Source organism: Tachypleus tridentatus, chromosome 10 (genome assembly GCF_004210375.1).
Source record: "Tachypleus tridentatus isolate NWPU-2018 chromosome 10, ASM421037v1, whole genome shotgun sequence".
In the NCBI taxonomy this organism is placed as follows: Eukaryota; Metazoa; Arthropoda; class Merostomata; order Xiphosura; family Limulidae; genus Tachypleus; species Tachypleus tridentatus.
In genome coordinates, this window is record NC_134834.1 from 60,499,479 (window position 1) to 60,523,432 (window position 23,954).

The following is a 23,954-nucleotide window of genomic DNA, read 5'->3' on the forward strand; positions in this document are numbered from 1 at the left end:
ATAAGTAGATGTACTAGTTCTGAATTGCGGTTTTAATGTAAATATAATAGTAGCTTGAAAACAATACTTTTAATACATTTATAATGAACATTTGTTAAATACTGAAAGAAACTTAAAATTATAACGCATATTAAAAATTGAATGAAATTTATACGAAATAAATAAATATGTGCCTGTGTGTATGTTAATGCTATCGAGAATTTCATTGTTTGAAATTTGTATATATATATGAGTTGCCGATCTGTATGTTTGGTGTCAGAAGTTTTGAGGAACTGTCTAAACAGTTTTCGATAAAATAATTTCCCAAATAAGACTGTGGTAAGTTTATGAACTTAAAATTCCGGGTTTAATAACCATAGAAAGACACAGCAGATATCACATTGTCTTTCAGCTATTAAAAGCAATCCATTACTCTATAAAAGAAAACGTATTTAATGATGTATTGTTAACAGAATGTGATGTTCAACCATATTTTGGATAATTTTGTCGAAAAAAAAATGTAAGGTTGATTAAAATGGATATTATATAGAAACTAGTAAGTGTGTATTGTATTTTCGAGTGTGAGTGAATGGGAGTTAGGGTTAATAAATAATATCGATTTTTAAGGAGATGGGGCTACTGTTATTATACCATACCCATGGTAACGGATTTTGTGTTTCACCGTAGATTGTCGTGCAAAGTGTTATCAGCAAGTAGCATTCTGCAAGCTGATTCTAAATTTCATGGGTAAGTTAACGTATACTAGGGACTATTTATTACGTAAATATTAGTAGTAGTACTCTACTGCTATTGGTATTATTTATATATACGTAGTACTACTGTCTGGACTGGTATGCACGTATAGTTGCATTACAATTATTAGTGTATTAATATTGGACTATTGCTGTTTTATTTTCTTATTAGTGGTTTGAAAATGTTTTCAGTTCCCCATTCTTTGGCTTTAACTGTAGATGCCTTCAGTCAGAATCGGTCCAACAATTCTATTTTTTAGCAATTTGATTACATCATCGGGTAGTCTTCCTTGTCGATACCACTTCTTGCAAAGATCTTCTGATTGCTCCTTACTGGCCTGTTCAGCTGTGGTTTCCTTAATTATTCCAGTTGCAGGTCTACCATACTCTTTATCATCCTTTAGTATCTGACATTTTTGCCAGTCCAAGTTACCAGTTCTGCATTTTGCATTTCATGTCTTCCATATTTATGCCTGGCATTTGTTCTGTCCCTGGTGAGGAGATTCAGTTTCTCACATCAGGTGGTATTTCACTTAGTTCATTCTGTTCATCCTTCTTTCATGGTTGTGTATCAGTAGAAATGGAATGTTTTTTGCACCTGGTCTCTTGCTTATGGTATCCAATTTTCTCATCCTGTGGTTGCTGGTATCTTCAAGTTTCTTATGCAGTTTTTGAAAAGTGGTCTTTGTTTTCCTCAATATCAGGTTATTGAGCAGCACTTTTTCATTCTTTCCATTTTTCTAGTTACCACAGGATCTTTTTTTTCCTGTCTACTTGCCATTTGATCCATTCATTATGGATGCATCAACTGCCAAGGCTTCCTGTATTTCTGGATTAGGACATTAATGTGCTACTTCATTCCATTACTTTACCTCCATTTGAGTCTATTGTCTCCTCTTAGCCTATGGGTGGCATCAGTTGAATCTGTTTGCTACTTCTGTCACTTGCACACTGTACAAACCAACTTATTTTCTCCTTTATCTAATTTGTTCTTTCATTTCCAAGACCTTTGCAGCTTATGAGGGTAACTCATCCTTTTCATCCATTTCCCTTCCCTCTGTTTCTTATTTCTAACCTTGACCTGATCTAGATAGACACTTGTGCCTGCTGTATACCCTTCATTGTAATAGTTACCACACAGCTTTTTCATGGGTCCCTGTTCCCATCTTTTTAAATCATAGCAACCCTCTTTCTCTTGAGATCTTTCTCCCTTTACCCTTACCAGTTGGGTTCATCATTTAATTCAGTTGTTTCATTTCCATTTGTCTCCTTTCTGACGTGCTTTGTTCCGTGTTACTTCTCATCTATTCCAACACCTTATCTTTTCCCTTGATTTTCATCTTAGTTAGCATATGGTAGAGATTCTGCAGTCAGGCAAATGGGCCACCCATCATACCTTTGTCTCCCATAACTTATGTTATATTGCAGTTTTTGCTTCCTCAGGGTATCACCTCCCACCTGCAACTACACTTCAGACTGTGGTGCAGCTATGAAACAAGGTAAGTCTTTATTCATTCATTTATTTATTTATTTCTTTTATGGACCCTTGCTTCAAATTTTGTCTCTTTGATCCCGTTCTGTGGTGGTGGTGCCAGACCATGTATTCTTTACATACACAAAGAAATTGTACACTGTTTTCTTGGCTCATCACACTCACCTTTGAGATGATTCACGTGATCACTGGATTGGTTGCTCTCTTCTTGTACATAATTCTAAACATGCAGTTGTTTTCAGTCTAAAAAAATACAATAAAATATTAAATAACTTACCATACAAGATAAAAAAACAACCCTAATGAGACTGCAAACAGTCTTATACATTTAACATGTTTCAACTTGTTTGCTTCATCATCTTCAGGATAGTAATACTGTGCAAGAATGGAATGTATTTATATCTTTACAAAATGTTTACCATAATACTATTTATATATTAAAGAATTTTACTCTATCTGCTACTTACATTTCCTTCAGGTCCATCACCTTTATTCAGTTTTTTAAATTTACTTTTTTTGTATTTGGTAGTCCCAATATATTCTTGTATATTCATTGTAATGATATTTTCAGTTTTTTCATAAGTATGTTACACTATTTTTAAATGATGAAATAGTAACATTATTGTTCTTAACATTTTTTTGTATTCATTGATTCTGTATTTGAAATTTCTTCTGGTTCGTCCTATATAAAGGTTTTCACATTTAAATGATATTTTTTATATATACCAAATTTTTGCAATTAATAAATTTTATCTTTTAGTTATTTTAAGAATTTAACTTTGTTTAGCAGCTTATATATTGGAAAAATACTTATTTACTGACTAAATGACTTTGTTATTTGACAAGAAAAGCCAGATATAAATGATAATATCAAAATGTCTTTCTAATTTTTTCAGCAAGTGGTTTTAGTTTAATAATTTCATCATTGTTTTTTTAGTTTTTTGTCAACTCTTTCAACCATCTCAGGATCAAAATCTATTTCTACTGCTTAGGGTTAATTAGTAATAACTCATTATCAATCTCTTCTTGTTTATAACATAATTTTGGTATCCTTTCCACACAAGATTAAAAGAATAGTGGATTCTGGATTCAATGTGGCAAAATTTTTGATGTAATGGAATAATTTCAGAGAAAGGTTTTGATAAATATTAGCCTCCAGTTTATCCTTATTTTTACTCAAAATGCTATTTTTCTCAATTTCATATGTAAATTTTATAGAATTTTAACAGGGTAATTAGCAAAAGTAGTTAATTCCTTTTGACCTTGTCACCGTACTAGAAATGTGTCATTAATAAAATTTTAGGTTTAGCATCAATTGCTGGTATCAATACAGTCACGTTTAGGTTGTAATTTAGTTCTCATTTTTTGATAATGTGTTTAAATATTCTTTGAATCTCTATTAATACATTATTTTTAGAATATGCATTCTGTTCCAATGAATTAAGTAAATGGTTTAGCACAAGTCAAACTGTTATTAATATTTCTAAATTATGGCATTTTTATTAATAGTACATCTGAACATTTGTCAGATTAGAGTCATCTGTTTGTCAAAGGCCATTAACAACACGGGTTGATCTTAATTGTAGAAAGTAGAACAATATGGTTAGTCAGAACATCATATAAAATAAATTGTTTGAGACTTAAAGTTTATTGGTTGATGGAAATGTTTTTGTGATTTTTTTAGAGGATATTTTTTTCTAACTTATTTAAATTGAGTGAGCATGCTCTTACATAAAAACTATTTTAATAGAAAATTGATATAAAGTATTTTATGGACCTGTGTGTATTGGTGTTAAGAGTTTTGCCATTTTGTGATGAGACAAAATTAAGTTTCACAAAATGAGTCAGCTGTAATATGCAACATTCCAATAATAAGATTTCCTTGCAGTGAGACAAAAGAATTTAAAAAAGAGAAATGTGTCCTCTATTTTTACTCATTTCACAAAGTTTATAAAATTCTTACCAACATAGAATGAAGTGAGGATGCCACAGAATATGATAGCTTTTCTTATGGTTGGATGAAAAGAGTTTAAAGTGCTTGTATTTTTTATTTTCACTTACTGTGAGAGGCTTATACAATTTTTACAAAGTTGGAATTAAATATGTAAGTCACAGAATTTGTCATTTCAGTGACATGGTTTGTGTATAAATTCTTATTTTCTCAAAAAAGTATTTCTTCAGAAAATAATATATTATTAAACAAGATTAAACTATCAGTGTAGTTAGATCCAATGAAGAATGTGTAAATGATTAGCTGTTTCTCTTGAAACCTCCAAGAAAAAAGAAAATTATTTTAATTGAAACAAGTGTTATGAAGAATTTTTGTAACTGATATAAGCCACTCACTCAGTATATGTTTTCATTTTGCCTTATTTACTTTTAGGTTAATTCTGCTTTGTTGATCTACACCTTGGTAAATATGGTAAGTCATATATTCTTTCATAGATCAGGTGCTATAAGACCATTAAATACAGTTTATTGCACTGTTATTTTATTTTGAGCCAATCTGTAAAATATTTATGATTTATTTGATACACCCATACATTAGTCTACCTTGAAAAGCTATTTGTACTGTCAACTTTCCTACCTGTGGTGGCAAAAAAACTGGCAAATTGTTTTTTCAAATTCCTTCAGTGTGTGTGTTTGTTAAAATTATTTTTTTTTTGATAACAGTTGTTCTAAACTGAGTATTTTGTTTCCCAACAATTCCAGAATTGTGATTAGCTTAGTGTTCAGAGTATGTGACTGTAGTCAACTGGATGTTATATTTTGTGTTTTGGGCTTAAAGATGAAGGTTGTACAGTAATCAAGATTGGGCTGTCTTAATGGAATTTGTATCTTGAGTCCTCTGAGGGGGGAGGTCCGTGGTATGTTTATAACTTATTATGCTGAAATATTGGATTTGTGGTGAACACAGCAGATAGCCCATTGTGGCTTTGCTCTAAAACAAAAGCAATTGAGTTCTGGTTATTCAGTTGGTATGACATTAGTGTCAACTGAGAATCCTGGGTACAAACTTCAATCAAGGAATATATCTGAACATACTGATTTTAAAAGCTGTTTCTGAACTCCTTGTTTATTGCAAGAACTTCTGTTTGTAAACTTTATACACACACATAATGATCACATTGCTGCAGTAAATAGATGCATCTACCATTTTCTCTATGTTGTGTGTTTAATACTTTATTCACCTTTGATCCTTTCTTATTGAATGTAAAATATGAATCAGTGTCATTTTCTCTGTGGTTTGGTAAAAGTTTTTCAAGTGCAGAAACTTTAGTCCATTTGTATTTCAGATTTTAGAACTTTGTTTTTTGGTTTTTACATGTTTGACATGTTGGTTTAGAAGACAGCTTAGCAATATAAGAGGGAAATTTGAGGTTGTTACTAACTTAAATGTTTTTGGCTTAAAATATGAATGTGTTCAGTGAAAACTCAAGTAGGAAAGAGAGTTGTATTAGTTTAGAAAATACCCACTGGCAGATTTAAGAGGAGTTGAAACATTGTGGCAGAACCAAGAGAAATAGCTAATTGTTGAAGTATAAGCTATCCCAGAAATGTTTCATTTAAGCAAAGGAAGTTTTATATATGGGTATATCTCACTATGTTTGTAAAAATGTACAAGAACAGATTGGCCAACTTATGAAAAAAGAAAAATTTGTTACTAAAGTTGTTTTTTCATCTACCAAGGTTATAAATTATTTTTCTAAATGAAAATAAATACAAATGCTTGCGAAGCATTTCCTGTAGTTGTTTGTATTGATTTATTATTTAACTAACGTAATACCATATCTATATATATATCAAGGCATTAGTGGTCACTGTGTATCCAATGGATCAGGAATTCCAATCCATTTGATCACTCAGTCTCCATCAGAAGCTACATCCTAGTTCTCATGTGATGGTTGGATCTGTTCAACATTTAACTTCAGTGTACCTATACCACTCTTGTGTTACAGGCTTTATCTTTTTGCAGATGTTTCACTGCTGGGATGAGGTGCATATATTGAGGGTCAAGAATTTCAGGATATATGAATGGAAGATAAATTTCCTTGCTACATCAATAATTTCAAACTTTTTACTCTCTAACAGGCTGTGGTTCAAGCTCTCAATTTATTACAGGGAAATATTGCTGTGATTCTTTCCATCATTTTCACAGCAGTCTCTTAACTTTCCTATCATGGGAGTACACATTCTCTGGACTTTTTTTTTTAACATTAATTATTTCTTTAGGGGGCTCAGTCCCATCATATCAACCTCCTGATTTTTCATCTTTCTGGAATGATGAAATTCTCTAACTGAATGGATTCTCCATTGCAAGGTTTTCCAGTGGATTTGCTCTCAGTTTGATTCTCCAAACATCAGAACATTTGTCCCTCTTTGACACTTGTCTACAGACATTTTGAGTTCTCACTACCTCATATTCAGGCTTCAATAGATGCAGTCAGTCCAGATTGGATGGGATTGCACATCTATGCTTTTTCCCTAATTTGTCTGTCACTCAGAGTTCTGACAGTGATTTGATCTTTTACTTGAGAGCTGTTGATAATCCCAGATTAAAGGCTTAACCATGTTTCCTCTTCTACAGTATCTTCAGGAGAATCCACATCTCCCTCTTTCTCTTTGGCTATTATTGTTGAAGCAACCTCAGTGAGCTTGGGACTGTTTGGGTGTAAAGTGTTGAACTCAGGTTACTTATGAGGCACAATGAGTTTGAACCCACTTCACCCAAACATGTCTATCACATCTTTTTTTTTTTACTTGGGTCTATCTTTGTCTCCTGTAATTTTATATAAGGCAGTTTTATCAACTATATTTTATTTTCAACACTGGAAAGTTTTCTACTCTTCATTGCTATTCAGTCTTCTCCAGTTGTTTGGTCATTCTTCACAAATGCCCTTTTTTATTTACTTCACTGGGATATTAGTGTGTTATTACATGTTTTGTCTCAACATCCATTCAAGCCTTTAGCCTCATGTACCATGTATCACATTTCCTGTTATGAATATTTTTGTTGCTACTGGCATGTGGATATTGTAAGTTGGGGTTGTTTACATTACATGTGCACAGAATTTTATCACACCCCTTTGATCCTACTATACCCTGTTAGTTTCTTCCTTCCTAATTATCTGGCAGTCTACTATCTTCTCATAATTCTGAAGGCAGAGTGATTCCATCCTAAATACTTGGTTGAGCACAGTGTTCCATGTCCTCCATAATTTTGAGGGCAAGTACAATGCTCCTTGCCCACTCACTTGAAGAGTGAGGATGAATGTTCATAATTCCAAACTGAATGAGTCCTGTGTCATTGGTTGAGTAAAGCATACAGTTACGACAGAAAGTGTTCGTTCCCCTGCATCCCGAGTGGTTTATTGCTCATAACTGAAAAAGTATCATCATCAGGCTAATAGAAGTATAATGTATTATAAATATTATACTAACACACATCTACATAAATTTTTATGTAAATTAAACAACAAATAAACTGTTTATAAACAAATAATAAAAATAGGAGGAGCAGAAAGTATTCGTACAGTTCAGAACGTGTGAAAAAACTGATATTCCCATAAAAATTTTGTTCAGTTTGGCAAATAAACTACATTACAGAACTAGACACTAAGTTCATAATTATTGGAATTTAGCCAGCAAAAAAATTATTTCTGGCAATTTAGCACCGTCTTTGTCATTATCTGCTTGGTCATCATGGCAAACAGGAAACAACTGTCCAGTGAACTAAAAAACCGAATTATTGTAACGTGCAAGTCTTGTGTGTCTCTTTCTGGTATTGCTACACAACTTCGTGTGCCAAAATCTACTGTTCAAAGCATAATTGCGAAGTTTAAGTTTACAGGATCAACTACTAACCTCCCTCGTTCCAGATGCCCCACCAAAATTCCATAGAGAACCAAGAGGAAGGTTCTCAGAGAAGTTAGTAGTAACTCTCGTTTAACACGTAATGACATACAGAAACTGGGGTTGAAGTAAGCACCTCTACAGTAATGAACATGTTACGTTCTTCTGGGTTCAAAGCATGCCATCCTTGTAGAACTCCATTTTTAAAGCCTGTTCATTTAGAAGCAGGATTGAGGTATGCAAGAAAGCATGTAGATAAACCCTTTACCTATTGGAAGAGTATTCTTTGGTCAGACGAGATTAAAATTGAGTTTTTTGGCCACAATGATGTTCACTCTTATTTTCCGTAAGAAGGGAGAATGAAATCTTCCAAAGAACACCGTCCCTACAGTTAAACACAGAGGTAGCTTGATCATGCTATGGGGTTCCTTCAGCTTTTCAGGTGTAGGCAGCCTTCACCGTCTTAACGGAATCATGAAAAAAGAAGAGTACATTAATATATTAGGCACTTATATCAAGAATGATGCTCGGAACTTGCGGCTTGGGCGTCGTTGGATCTTTCAGCAAGACAACGACCCTAAGCACACATCAAAATATGTGCAATCTTGGTTGCAGAGGAACCATATAAGCGTTCTGGAGTGGCCATTGCAGTCACCAGATCTCAACCCAATTGAAAACGTTTGTCATGAGTTGAAGACCAGGGTTCATCAGCGTCATCCGAAAAACTTGCAAGAGATGGAGGCCTTCTGTAAAGAAGAAGGGAAGAAAATACCAGTTGAATACTGTCAAACGATCATGGAGGGCTATGAGGAGAGATTGCACCAAGTAATTCACCTGACAGGCTACACAACTGGCCATTAAAGTAGATGCACGATAACTTTCTGCCCCTCCTGTGTCTGGTTATTTGTTTATAAACAGTTTATTTTTCATTCAATTTACATAAATTTATATAGATGTGTGTTAGTATAATAGTTATAATATACGCTACTTTCGTTATCCTAACCATGATACTTTTTAAGTTATGAGGAAAAAACTACTCACAACGTAGGGGTATGAACACTTTCTGTCATAACTGTACATGATCTCCTCATTCTGAGCCTGGGGTGTTGTTTTTCAGACTTCTTCAGGTGGAGGAGAAAGCTTGTCTGCTTTGGTGTTTTGTTACTTTCTTGTCATGATTTTAGTGGTTTGGAACACACCACTTTATGGCTACAGATTTGGATCCAATCCAAAGTATATCTACTTATTTCATTTTTGCAGTCTAGTTGCCTTAGCCACTCATTTGGAATATAGAGACCAAGACCTCTTAATATCAGTCCTGAGTTTTGGAACCTTGGCTGTCTGACTGGGGCTGGACTATAATGATGATTGCTCGTACTATTCCACTGTTGTTACAGGAACTATGTTCCAGGTGAAGATCACACCTTTTGTGGATGTATACCATTCTCAGCTTGGTACACACCAGTTCTGTGCAGGAGCTTTCTGTATGGATAATTCCATCACCAATCTCTCCACCTTCTCAGTGTGGGATTCTAGCTATGAGATCAGTAGGTGGTATGTTTTGGAAGTTAACATTTTCTTACTTTGAAAATGCATTTTCAGTAATATTTACTTCTGCTGATACTCTCCTGCCTTTCCTTCCCACATAGAGCTGGTGTTAATGACTGAGGTGATTAGTTTCAAAAAAGTCATTAAATTATCTGAGTGAGGTGGTTATATGCATAACCAGGATAGACTAATACATTGATGTAGATAGAGAGTGTCATAAGTTCAAAAATTGGAGTATAAAAGATTGGAGCAAGTGAGACCAATGCTCAGATGAGCAAAGAGAAGATTGAGAAATAGCTGTAAGTGTTTTTGGAAAATACATTTAAATTTTGGAAAATGTTAACCTTCTATATAAGTATAATAGTTGTTAGTCACAGACTAATACTTGGTGCTAGTTATTTTCATTTGTTTGTTGCTTCTCTCTCTATTTAAAAGCCTTGATCCATTGTCCAAATGGGAATCTTCTGGCTTAATGATGAATTGAGGCTGCATCTACGGTATCAAACTTACATTTTATTTGTTCCTTCTAAGCTGTGAGGCCCATTGAAGATATTATCTTGATGTTCTATGAGCAAGTTATGTAATCTCAGCCACTGATCAGTTGCAAGACTTTAACAGCTCAGATCATACAGTTCTTGCATGTGAAATGTTAATCTGTTCTTATTTGAGGATTTGAAATGGATTTTCTTACACTCTTCGTGAGAGATGACTATGTAGAATGTTCTTTACTGTGGAAGCACTATGTTTACAGCTTCACTTCTTGCAATTTATTGTCTAGACTTGATTAAAATTTTATGGTTTGTGTTAATAACCCTAATGATGACATTTTTATTATTCAGATCCATTAGAGTTTTTCCAGCCATTAATCTTTCAGGCCATACTGGAGTGTTTGATTCTAATAAATTTGTGCAGGCCAGAAAATTCATAATGTTTTGGGCAGGGCCATTTGTTTTTGACTTTTCTCCCATTTTCAAGGACACCAAAGCCAAACAAAAAATCAGTCAAGAGTTGGTTTTCCATTAGTGGAATTGGAATTAGTTTAGTGAATATGCCATTCATATTTTTCATTAGGGGCTTGAAGAGCTGGCCTATTCTTCTAAGTTATGTTTTTTGGGTAGGTAACTATTAACTTTAGCCAGTGAGATATGTAAAGTAACACTACATCAGCTTCAGGTTAAAAAAAAAAAAAAAGTGTTAGCATTGTTCTAAAATGCCCTGTGACCTTAATAAGATCCATTTGCTTTGCTTTCTTGTAACTCTAATAATGTTTAACCTGAAAATTAAATATAATTTTGTAAGCTTCTTTCTCCACTCATTAATTGATCTAACTCTGATAAAGATCAAACAAAATCCCTGGGAGGAGAAGTATTTTAAAGGTTTCCAGGACTTGATCTCTGGTAACCTTTTAAATCATAAACATATTTCATGCATCTCTATCCACTTACTAATTTATCAACTTTGATAAGGATCAGGCTTACACATAAAAAAAAAATAAGTGCTTTATAAGATTTTTAGGTTTTGCCCCCCTAACCTCAAATGACCATTGACCTAACAATTGTATACAACTTTTATGAACCTCTATCCATACATTACTTTGTATAACTATGATTAGAATGATTAGAAAAAATACCTTGGAGGAGGAGAAGCTTAAAGGCCTAATTTCTCCCCCAAAAATTCAATCCCAACATGTCTGACTACTTGACCAAGATAGATGGAAATCAGTTACCTAGTATTCACACAGCAGCCCTTTGAAAATTTTGGTGGGAAGACAGATAGACAGAGAGACACTTTGACATGGCATAAAGTCACTATTCTATTTCCAAACAATACTACTGCTAGTATTTTTTGTATAATTTCTAACCTAGACTAGTGCTAGTAAACAGTAAACTAGGCCAACACTACAATATATAGCATACAGCCATAACCTATAAATCACACACCATTACACATTGTGTTGAACAATTTGCTACTTGTAATTCAGTAGCATTAACTGCAGCTAGTTAATGTAGTAGGTCTGAGGTACAGTTATTGTATGGGAAATAACAGATGAAATGAAACAGTAAGATGAAAAGAAGTATATTTATCTTAGTATGAAAATTACTTTGGACTCGTTAACTCAGTAAAGGATTCAGAAATTCAAGAACAAACCTTTAGTAGAAGTACTTTATTAATACAATTTGCCTAGTAAATTCATAATCTTACTGTATTGTTTCATGGTGTTTAAAAGGTTAGTCAAATTGATAGACTCTCTAATATGGCATTAATGGATTCAGGTTCTATTATCAACTGGTGAGCTTCCTTTAAAGATATACACCTATTTTGCTTTGGCTTAATTCTCATATTTTTGTCTATTATTAGTTGAACTGGTATCGCCTGTTGGTGAGGGTGCTCAATTAGAAGTCTGTGGTTCATTAGTCTAAATTACATTGGTGATTATACTTAACCTTTCAGTTATGGAGGTGGTATAATGCAATTGTCAATCTTACTATTCAGTTAGAGTGGCCCAAGAGTTGGTGGTGGATGATGTTAATTAGCTGTCTTTCTTCTAGTCTGTCATTTTTAAAATGGAGATAATTAGCACAGATATCTCTCAAGTAGCCTTTTACAAAATTCAAGAAAACAACAAATATTAAATTAATTATGCACCATTAAATCCATCATTTCACATTGAGCATTCAAATAAGATAATTTGGCAAGCTTCTTGATATCTTTAACAAGTATTCTGCTCTGGAAACTTTGCTTTGGTTATTTCCTTTTGGTGTGTCATTGCAAACCTGGGAAATAAGGCAGCTAGTTACAAATGCTTATTAGCTGTTATGGCTTTCAGTTAAAATATTACTTTTATTAAAGCTGGGCATTTTAAATGAGCACAAGATGAATGGCTTGTTGTTCAGTATTTCACATGTTCCTCTAGAAATTATTTCCAAATGAGCCTAAAATGCCTCCATGGTACTTCTCTGTGATAGTCCATTGGTTTCTTGATTAGATGATACTGTTGAACTGGCCAGCTAAACTCCAGAACCAAATTTGATGATAACTTAACTAGAGTAGACCAGGAAGTTCTCTTAGTCACAGATAGCACAACAGCAGTAATGGTGAAAAGATTAGATCAAATAGTTTCTCCTATTCCATATTATCTAGTAGATGGTGTTTCAGTTTGGAATTATTGGATAGAGGCAGAAAGAGATGCAGTTGGTTTTCTTTGGATTTATCAATTCATTTTCCAAATGTTTAACTCTATCATTAATTTATTTTGCATTTGTTCACTTTTGTAATAACAGTCTTTATGTATTTTGTTAATGCCTCACTGCACTTCTTCAAACTTATTGTTTTATTCCTTTACTAAATACCCATTAGCATTTTGTATATTCTCTCAAATGTATTTTCTTCTTAATTTTCCTTTAAGCATCATATCTCTGTATTTTAACTACCTTCTTAAGTTTTCATCTTTTGCCTCTTGATCTTTTAATTTTCTATCACATTTTTCCAATGTTCTGTTTCATTGTTATTACTCATTTAGTTTCATTTCTCTTTCTTTTTTGATATTCTTTTAATTTTCTACCATTTAGTTTATGACCTTTTAGTTGTTGTGTTGTTTCTAGCAAAGTTTTATCTTGCTTTTGGAGCAAGTTGTTATCTTAAAATTAAGTCAAAGTTCTATTTTATTTCTATTAAAATAATCTCACTTTTAACATCACTATTGTAAATGTGTTCTGTCTTTGGCCAAGTTCTTTTGGATTACTTAGTGATGATATTGACTTGTTTTTTCATTAAGTGAATAACATTTGTTTCAAGTTATATTTTCTTATAGGCCTAACTTTTAAATATAGTATTTCAAATAACATTTAGCAGATCTATCAAAATCTAAAGTACACCTAACGCATTTCACAAATGAAAACCTTACTTGCAAAGCATCAGTCATAGACACACTAATCTTGACTGTGTCACAGTGTAACCATTACAGAATGATCTAAACACTTAAAATCTTGAAAATATCACTTGCAATACTTCCACTTTTACAATCATATAGTCAGATACACCTGAATGTTTTAAATTTCCAATCATTGGCAGAATAAAAAAAAAATGTTAAGCTCATTCTGTTTTGACTTGGATGTCAATTTCAACATAAATTCAGGTTTAATGTATTGAATGTTGTATATAAAAAAGTGATGTATGTGTACATATTTGTTTATATATATATTTGTTCATTTCTTTTACAAGTATATCACATGGAAGGCTTTAGGAGTTTTCTTCACAGCTATCTTAGGAATACTTTCCCAAATAGATGTTCCATACAATCGTTGGATTATTTTGAAAGCACTAACCATCAAAGCAAATATGGATGATGCTTTTGGTTTTGTTACTACAACAGATTACGTGAACAAAGTAAGTTGAACAATAAGTAGATGTGTGAAAGGAACTTGTATTTTGTACAATACTGTTTTGTAATTTGAATTTGCAAGAAAGAAAACTGTGAGTTATATAAAATGAACAAATTTATTTCACTTTTAGTTTAAAGAAGCTGTTCTGAATTGGTTTTGTGAAAATAAGTTATTTTTAACTGTAAAAATAATTTGAATACCTTATAAGTGTTCTAGTAGTTTTTTAAAAACAAATTCATGATTTTTTGGTTTAAGAAATATCATTCACTTTTTTGAACTACAAATAACTTTGCATACACCACTGTATAGTTTCTTGAGCATGTCACAAGTCCCCCAATGGTATAGCTGTATGTCTACAAACTTAAAATACTAGAAACCTGGTTTTGTTACCCATGGTAGGCAGAACACAGATAGCCCATTGTGTAGCTTTGTGCTTGACTTCAAACAAACAAACAAGCATGCTACAAGTCTGGAACAAAGTTCCTTCCTCTGAACATGCCAACATTTGTCAATCTATGATGTAACCATCATCAGACTATAGCCCTCCATTGATAGGAGGGCAATGTATCCTCTTATTTGTGGTGTTCCCAATGAGTACTGACATATGAACATAGACTCAGTCTTTACTCAGCACTGTTAATGTTTCAATTAGTTTTTCCTTTGTTTTATTTTTCATCAGATTTTGTGGGTTGACAATTTGATTATATTAACATTACTTCTGTTTTTAATCTCTGTCATTTAGTGTAGCTTAGAGTACCTCATATATATTGCAAATTTATAGAACAAAAATGCCAACCATATTTCTGGGATATTTGAAAGTCCTGACACTCATTTCAGGATATTCCTCTTGATTTTTCAACAGCTACCAAAGGTACTTTGTCAACAATATTACCTCCATTGTACATCAGATTGCTAGCACTCTTCTGCCTCATTCATCTCTCCTTCAGGTTCCTTGCTGTTCTGTTTTTGTTGCTTGTGCTGAGTTTGTGTCATTAGTTCACAACTTTAACTATCTTTTACATCCATCTCTCTTTAAAAAATGAGAATTGGCATTCTGTCATCAACTTATAATCTAGTAACTTTTCTTCACATTTATTGATTAAAGATCGATGTTTTTTATTTCTGTCTGCAACAGGTTGTGAATAACCAAAGCTGTCATTTGTAATGCATTTCTTCACATCCTGATTTGCCCTTTAGCTTGTCCACAACAATCACATTTTTCCTTTAGATTAGTCATGACCCATTATATTTTAAATCAAGTTATACAAACTTCACCCTCAGATATATATTCTTTGAGTCCATGCTTCCATTATATGTGGACTATTACTTCCTTCTGTTTCAATGAGCTTCCATGGAAGTAATCTCCCTTCACCTTTTGAGTTGGCTGATCAATTGCTCCAAGTCTGTGTTAACCTCTACTTTGATTCACCTGAGTGTCTTTTTCATTTCATGTGTGGGGTGATCTTAGCCATCTTCTTAGAATCTTCACACCATAGAAATTCTAGTTTGCAAGGTTCTTCTGTCTCCTATTTTATCAACATGGGAGGTTCTTGTTTTGGAGGCCTCTGTTTTCTCTTGAGTTATTTATGTCTCTCAGACACATCTGTTTGCATTTCATTCTGTGAACCCTGGCTGATCCATGTAATGTTTCCTGGGATTCTTTGTCAGCCCTTGAGATTCTACCATTGTCCTCTGTTGTGGTGCCTTAATCACTCCAACATTACTCTGCATATTTACCTCTCCTGTCTTTGACCCAGTTATGTCTGTAAACAGATGACTTCTTTTCTGAATGGGGAATTTCTGACCACCTTCACCATCTCAGAGGTTTGGTCTATAAATGAGCAGCCCCTTCATATTAGTATCATGGAAACATTGGCTGCTTATCAGGTTCTCAATATTTTCAGTCTGAGTTCATGGATTATTTGATGGTGATCCATTTGGACAATTCCACAGTTGTGTCTCATTTCAACCATAATAGTGTCATTTATTCTCAGGCCCAATAATTTCTCAATCTGGAATTTCTCTTTTAGGACTGTTGGCATAAGATTAACTTATCAGTTTGCATCTCTTTGGGCTATCGTCAGTTACTTGTCTAACTTAGGCAAGATCTTTATCATGAAGTGGTCATTTCAGTCTTTGTTATTTCAGGAGATTTCTTTTCCATCTTAGAAGGTCCTCTGACTGATGCCTTTCTTACATTCTGTGATAATTCCTCTCATTTTTGGTCTCCTATCTCAGACTTTGCAACTCTGGTTGTTAATGTAGAGCCTTGTTTGGTCCAACCTCTTTATTTCTGTTCTTCTCTTTGTCTTCTTTCCTGTGTTCTGTCTTTCATTCGCAACATCCATTGCTGGTTCATTATGATTGCTTTTCGATTGGCCAAGTCAAGGTTTTCCCACTTGTGCTGTTTGTTATCTAAAGCAACTTCACAATGGGGTGTTGCAGCTTTGTCTTTTCACATAGATTTGTCAAATTTTTTGCATGATGGTTGGACTTTTCATGCAGACTAGTTTATTTTTGGCTTGTTCTTGTTGGCCTTCTACATTGGCCCTTTATCAGCAAAAATGGATTGTTTACTGCTGCTAGACCTTTTATCACTTCCTTTTGCTGGATTATCCTACTCTGTCCCTTCCCATTGCTTTACTGGTTTTCTTTGTTTCATTCTCTTATTATGATAGAACATTTCATGGTTTTTCTCATCAGTTGCCTTCCTTGCTTGGTCTCTGAATAATTATGGGAAGATTTTTTATTCAGACATTTATGCATTGGATGTCTCCTAAAGTTGTTTTCATTTCCAGATCACTTTATTTTCTCCAAAACTTGTGCTATTTGGGAGGTTGATCAGATGTTATCTCCAAGCTCCCATTTCATCTTTATATGATTATTCAGATCTGAGCCTTCTTTTACATCTGGTTCAGGCTGTTCATTGATATCTTTCCCAAACTGCTACCTTGAATGAAAACTGCCACTGCCTCTTCTTGCTGTATAATGCTTCTTTGTCTCATGACTTGTTACCTATGACTAGGTAGATCCTTAAGCTCATCCTGTTGATGTGTTACTTTTGGGTGAGAATGCTTGTATATTTTATCAATGCACCTCCCATCAAGTTCACCATCAGTATTGTCACCTGGATGAGATCTTTCCAGGCCAGAATTAGGATAACACCTAATATGTTTGTATCACATTATCTCAACCATATGGTGGTTTTCAGTGTCTGGCTTTTAATTTCCACTGTGTGTCATTCTTCAATCTACCCAAGAGCTATTGTTAGTACTGTTACTTGTTTTTCACTTGTTTACTCCTTGTTATTCTTAGGCCTCATTGTTCTTCAACTCATAACTCATTTGCTCTTGCTCAATGCTTTCTATTCAGATGTGATTTTATATAAGATTACTTTGTCAGTGTCTATGTGTGTATGTGTATTCTGCTCTTCAGATTATTCTTCACTTGCTAAAAAAAAACCAACTAACAGCACCAAGCTTATGCCTCCTGTCTTTAGTTGCAGTAATCCATTGAGTGGTGTGGAATGTAATTCCAGATAATTATGCCTGATGAAAATAGTCCACACCCATCTCCAGTATTCTCTCCCACATGAATTCTATCCTCATTTCTTATACATTCATATGAAGAATTTTTCATTGGGTGGTGCTCACTGAAACAAGACCAAAATAGACATGTCCCAAATTTGGATTGTTACCTGGTGATGTATTATGGGACAGTCTACTGTGTTATGAACCAAACCATTCTCGGTGGTTAGCCCAATTGCCAGAAGGCACCTGACTTTTCTGTTATCTTATGCAAGTATTTCTCCAGTATGGAATAACCCTAGCCACACTACACAATTGTGTTGCACTGTCTGACTGTGAGCTAATGGATGGTTGAGCAATTTACCATTATTATGCCAACCTTAATGGCATAATAGCATGCAGCAAAAGATTCTTATGACAAGATATTTTGTCCTACCATTTCTTTTGGGCAAAAAGTATTCCCTGTTTGTGCTGCCCCACTAGACTAACCTTCACCTCAAATATTTCACACTCCATGGGTTTTTTGTTTCTGATCCTGTTTTAACATAGGAGCTCATCTTTGTTTTATTTGCACTAACTCCTTAATCATCCTCAGTGTGGGATCTTAACTCTGTGATGCAGAGGGATGAGTAGTAGCGTTTCATAAGTTAACATTTTACTTAACTGAAATGTATTTGAGAGAAATACTCGCCTCTCTCCTTGGTGTGGCTTCCTGTACGTGGGGACCTCCCAGGGAAGGTTCTGTTCTTTCAGTTCACCTCATCTAAGATCTAAATGTCCTCCCATGTGTTTACTGTTCATGGCAACCTGTGAAGGGAGGAGAAGATTCTGGTGGTTGAGGGGTCCAAACCTAACACACCACTTTGGCCTTGAATCAGCTGGTCCACTTGGGCTAGGGTCAACTAAGTACCAGTGTTGGATGTTTTCAACAGGTGTTGTGGACATTGTATCTGATGCTGGTGTTTGGGTATAGTGCTCACGAAACCCTGGCATTGCTGCAGTGTCCTTGTTTGACATTGTAGTGCATTCCCTCATAGGGCTCCATGGTGGGTGGGGCCAGTGGGCACCAAAATTTTCCTTTTTTCATTATTGTAGTGCATTCCCTCATAGGGCTTCATGGTGGGTGGGGCCAGTGGGCACCAAAATTTTCCTTTTTTCATTATGGATACTCCAATTAAACATTTTAATAAAATAGCCTATAGGTAGAGACCATGTCTTGAAGGTTCTGAGCAGCAGTCCTCACCATCTGTACCACCTGTTATACCTCATTTTATTATATTGCATTCACTTTCAGAGAAACCTTAAGGGCAAATATTTCCCTTTTTCATTCAGAAGGGACTAGAAGGACTTGCTGGCTCTCCAAAGTCAGTAAAGAAGCTTCAATCTGGTGACATATTGTTGGAAACATCCACATCTCAACACAATGAACTCCTCTTGCATTCAAAGGTGATTGGGGATATACCTATTGAAGTTAAACCTCATTCTACTTTTAATTCATCACGAGGAGTTATTGTTGAAAGGGATTTGAAGAACATCCCAGAGTTGGAGATTCTCACTGGTTTATCCACCCAAGGAGTTTCTGCAGTGAAGCATCTCTCCACTTACAAAGATGGAATTATGATGCCAACCAATGTTCTCATTCTAACATTTACGTCACCATGCCCACCTGTCACCATAAAGGTAGGTTATTTTAATTCCAGAGTATGGCCATACATTCCAAACCCTCACTGTTTCCAGTGTCAATGGTTCAGTCATTCAAAGACAGTATGTCATGGTTCCTTGACGTGTGCTTGTTGTGGTGGCAAGGACTATGATGCCTACGAGTGTGAAACAGACCCTCATTGTGTCAGTTGCAATGGTTCTCACCTACCTTACTTTCATTTATGCCCTAAATTACATTAACATAACATTACTTATTCTGAGGCTTGCAAGTTGCTGTCCACAACTTCATCATGGACATATGCTGCTGCACTTTGTTCCACAACTACAGTGGGAGTGCAGACAGATCTCTCTGTTCCTCTGAAAGAATTGTTCTCAAAACAAATGAAAAGTCTTTTGACCTCCATGGTTAAAAAGGTTGATGAATCAACTTCAACACCCATCTTTGTCCCTTCCATACATTCCAACAAATCCCAAGATCCCCTTCCTTTAGTTTTGGTACAGGCATTTTTTGAATACATCTTTGTCTCCCACCCCATGATGCAAAATGATCATTCGTGAACATCTTCAGTTGCTGGAATCCTTTTCCTATCGACCTAGGGCAGGATCCATGGACGTCGATAGATCTACCTGTGATCAAGACAGTAAAGAAAAAAGACGTGGTTGTAAACAGAAGGGTTCTCCATCAAATTCACCTACATGTAAAAATAATGGTCACCTTGATACAATGGAACATTCAAGGTTTGGGTTCTAATCTGGATGACATCAAAACACTGATTGCTTCCTACCATTCTGTATGTCTCTTCTTACAGGAAACATTTCTGAAACCTGCTGATAGAGTTACCTTTTGGCAGTTTTCTTTGTACAGAAATGATAGGCTGTGTAATGGATGAGTGCATGGAGGGGTGGCATCATTGTTTGATCAGCATGTGCCCACCATGTCTTTGTCACTCAACACAACCTTGGAGGCCGTAGCCATTCGTGTTTTCTTGTGTCGTACCATTACTGTTTGTTGTCTCTACCTGTCACCTGGAGAGACATATAATCAATCAGACTTTGATGCTCTCATTGAACATTTGCCATCTCTCTTTTTAATCCTGGGGGACTTTAATGGACATCATCCCCTCTGGAGAAGTGCTGATGTTGATAGGAGGGATCGCTCCATAGAGCATATGCTCTCTGATCACAACCTTTATCTTTTCAATACTGGTTCTTTTACTTATTTTCATGCACCTAGTAACTCCTTTACTGCTATTGACCTCTCAGTTGGCTCCCCTTCACTATTCTCCTGTTTTTCTTGGAGGGTTGACAGTAATCCACGAGGCCGTGATCGATGCCACCCAACCTGCATGCCCTGAAGAAAGCTGGATCAAGCAATCTGGTCCTCTTCCACTGCTCTTGCAGAACGTGATCCTGCCATTGTCTGTAAGCCATCAATAGATGACTGTGTGGCAACGGTAACTGACTGTATTATACAAGCAGCTGCTCAATGTACGTTTTCCATGATATCCTCATCCACGGTCAAATCCTGCCTGCCACATGGCACAGAAGGCTCAAAAATGGACCTGTGATACTTTTTGTAGGTATCTCGCACTCTTGCACCACGTCGCTTGAAAGCAGGCTCGTGCATATGCTCGGTGGGTAATATGTCAAAGCCAGAAGGAATCTTAGATTAAGTTTACAACCAGCATATCTTCTATCACCAGTTCCAAAGTTGTATAGGACAAGGTTTGAAAGGTCAGTGGGCAGTATAATTCTGTCTCCTTTCTCAATCTTGCTCTCTGATGGCCAGGAAGGAGCTGACACCTGGAGCATTGCTGATACTCTTGGTGAAAGCTTTTGTCAGGTATCTAGCATTTCTGCTTCTTCCTCCACCTTCTTAGCTATCAAGACTCAGGTAGATCAAACACCTCTGTCCTTTTGAGCTGATTGTCTCTATGACTATAATTGTCCCTTTACACTGGTGGAACTCAAATAAGCCCTTCATTGGTCTAGCAGTATATCGGTTGGACCTGATGATGTACACTATGAAATGCTGTGCCATCTATCTCTGGCTATTCTTCTGCTTGTTTTTAACCAGATCTGGCAGGAGAATGTTTTTCCTGATGCCTGTGGTCCCTGAGACAAAGTTTCTGGAGCTTATCTTTTACCATAAGCTGACCTTTATACCACATATCAAGCAACTACGGGTCAAATGTACGAGAGCACTGAACAAACTCCATGCCCTCTCTTCCATCACCTGGGAAGTGGATCACTGATCTATGCTAAAAAGTTATTGTGCTCTTATTTGTTTGAAACTTGACTATGGATTACTGGTCTATGGCTCTGCCAAGACTTCGGCCTTAAAGATGCTGGACCCCATTCATCATCAAGGACTTTGTTTCTGCACCGGAGCTTTCCACACTTCCCCAGTTCAGAGCTTATACATAGAGTCTGATTAACCTTCTTTCCATCTCTACAGTTTGCAACTGTCTTTACTGTATACTTCGAAATTTCATTCCTTACCAAAGCATGGTTTGTGGTGGTGTGCAGAATCCCCTCTACAGCATCTTTGTTCACTGCTGAACTGTACACGTTTTTCTTGCCCTGGATCATATAGAAGCTAAGCAGTACTCAAACTGCATTATTTATACTGACTCACTTAGTTCTCTACTGGCCCTGGAATTGCTTCACGTTAGTTCACACCCTGTTCTTACTGATATTGAAAACCGACTGGCCCAATTATCTTTAACATCTACTTCTATAAAGTTTTTCTGGATACCAGGCTATGTTGTTATTTGCAGGAACGAGTTTGCAGGCACAGCAGCAATATCTATCTGCTCTGGCACTATCACCACTGTGCCTATTCCGTACATGGATTATGGTCTTGTATTCAAGGCTCAGCTCCGTGCCAGCTGGCAGTCCACTTGGAGTGAGCAATGCGACAACAAGCTTTTTCAAATAAAACCCTATATTGGGCTTTGGCCATCTAGCTTCCGTAAGGTTCGGAAGGAGGAAGTTGTTCTAACTAGACTACGCATTGGTCACAGTTTTTTAACTTGTCGTTTTCTTTTATCTGGAACTGATGTACCAGTGTGTAGTTTGTGTAACACTCAAATCACTGTAAGCCACATTTTACTTTCTTGCCATCATTACGATTCTCAACGATGGCAATATTTTAAACATGTTTTTTCCCAGAGTTTATCTGTAACATTGGACAGTGTTATTGGTGATGGTGACACTGTCCACCTTGATAAAGTTTTTAGTTTTTTAATGGCCATTAATCTTTTTAACCTTATTTAAGTGTTGGATATTTATTCATTACACCTTTTTAATTGTGGTTCCCTTTTCACAGTTTCATTCTCTCTAGTTCAATTTGACATTGAAAAATGGCTAGAACATTAAATAACTTGACACCAGGACTGGAAAGGCCAAGTTTCAGGTGACTAACGCTGCTGTTTGAACTATCCATTTGAACTACTTGTTAGTCGTCCTGGCGAGTTGTTATTCAAATTTTGCTGCATGTCTTTTAAACTTTTATTACTTTACCCTTTGGTACTGGCCGTAATGACACATAACCCGGAACGAGGACGGGAAAGACCAACTTCAGGTGACTGACGGTGGTTCTGGTACTTGCCTGTTAGTCTTCCTGGTGGGTTATGATCATTACCATTCTGCTACAGAAGTTCTTTACAACTTTATAGATTGGATGTCAACATCGGTTTTATGCAATTTTCTGTTTTTAATTGCTGTTTTGTTTTTACCTTTGTTTACTTTTACAAATTGTACTACATTTACTTTACTTTTATCTTTTTACTGGACATTTGGCTACTCATTATTACGATTTTCAAATATGTCTTTTAAAACTTCTATTATTTTACATTTTGATAATGGCTGCTATGACACATAACCCGGAACCAGGACTGGAAAGGCCAACTTCAGGTGACTGATGGTGGTTCTTGTACTTACCTGTTAGTCTTCCTGGCGGGTTATGATCATTACCATTTTGCTATAGTAAGTACTTTACAACTTCTTTTACTCTGCTTTCTCTCTTACCATTGTAAACTAGGTGTTAACATTGGTTTTATGCTTTTTCTGTTTTTTAATGATGTTTTGTTTTACCTTCATTTCCTTTTCTGTATTTTACTACATTTAATTTATTTTTACCTTTTTACTGGACATTTGGCACAGATAGCCTAGCTGCTTTGTGCCATAAATCACTAAATCAATCAATAACTCAATCAATCATTTCAAAGCTCCACACCAGAATGTTTAGTTATTTCTCTATCTTATTGCCTTTTGAAAATAATATTGTAGATACATGTAAGAATAAATGCATCCTAGATATTAAAATGCAAGCAATGAAAATAAGTTATTAAATATGCCAACAATACAATTCTATTTATGTTTGTATTTATCCTACTGTTGAAAAAAATGGTAATTTGTTTTGTGAAGTCAATATAGCTGTGATTTCCATAAACATTATATATGTATCGAAAGGAAATGGAAAATTCCATGGCTGTTATCTACCAATGAAGTTATGACCATGCCGTTATCAGTATCAAACAGGATTTCAACACTAAATGATTAGATGTTATTGAAATATATATATATTTCAAGTGTTTTTCTTCCTGACAAATAGCTTTTAAAAAGATTAATGGCATATGATTCAGGACTTTGATCTTAGATGTCAACACATCTTTCTAAAGTATGTAGACCTGACTTGTCCTGTCAACACCTGATAAAAATATTCTGCTCACACAGTTGTGTGTTGTTTGAAACT

The 23,954-nt window shown here is 35.3% G+C and overlaps 1 pseudogene across 1 annotated transcript in view; it reads left to right on the forward strand.

The window, feature by feature from the left end:
* The first annotated feature begins 348 nt into the window (after positions 1 to 348).
* The window catches only part of LOC143229390 (uncharacterized), a 53,762-nt pseudogene continuing 30,156 nt past the window's right edge, over positions 349 to 23,954 (forward strand). The window contains exons 1-3 of the transcript XR_013015845.1: positions 349 to 499; positions 4,607 to 4,645; positions 13,846 to 14,010. The product of XR_013015845.1 is annotated as an uncharacterized LOC143229390 (transcript). The remainder of the gene's footprint in view (positions 500 to 4,606; positions 4,646 to 13,845; positions 14,011 to 23,954) is intronic.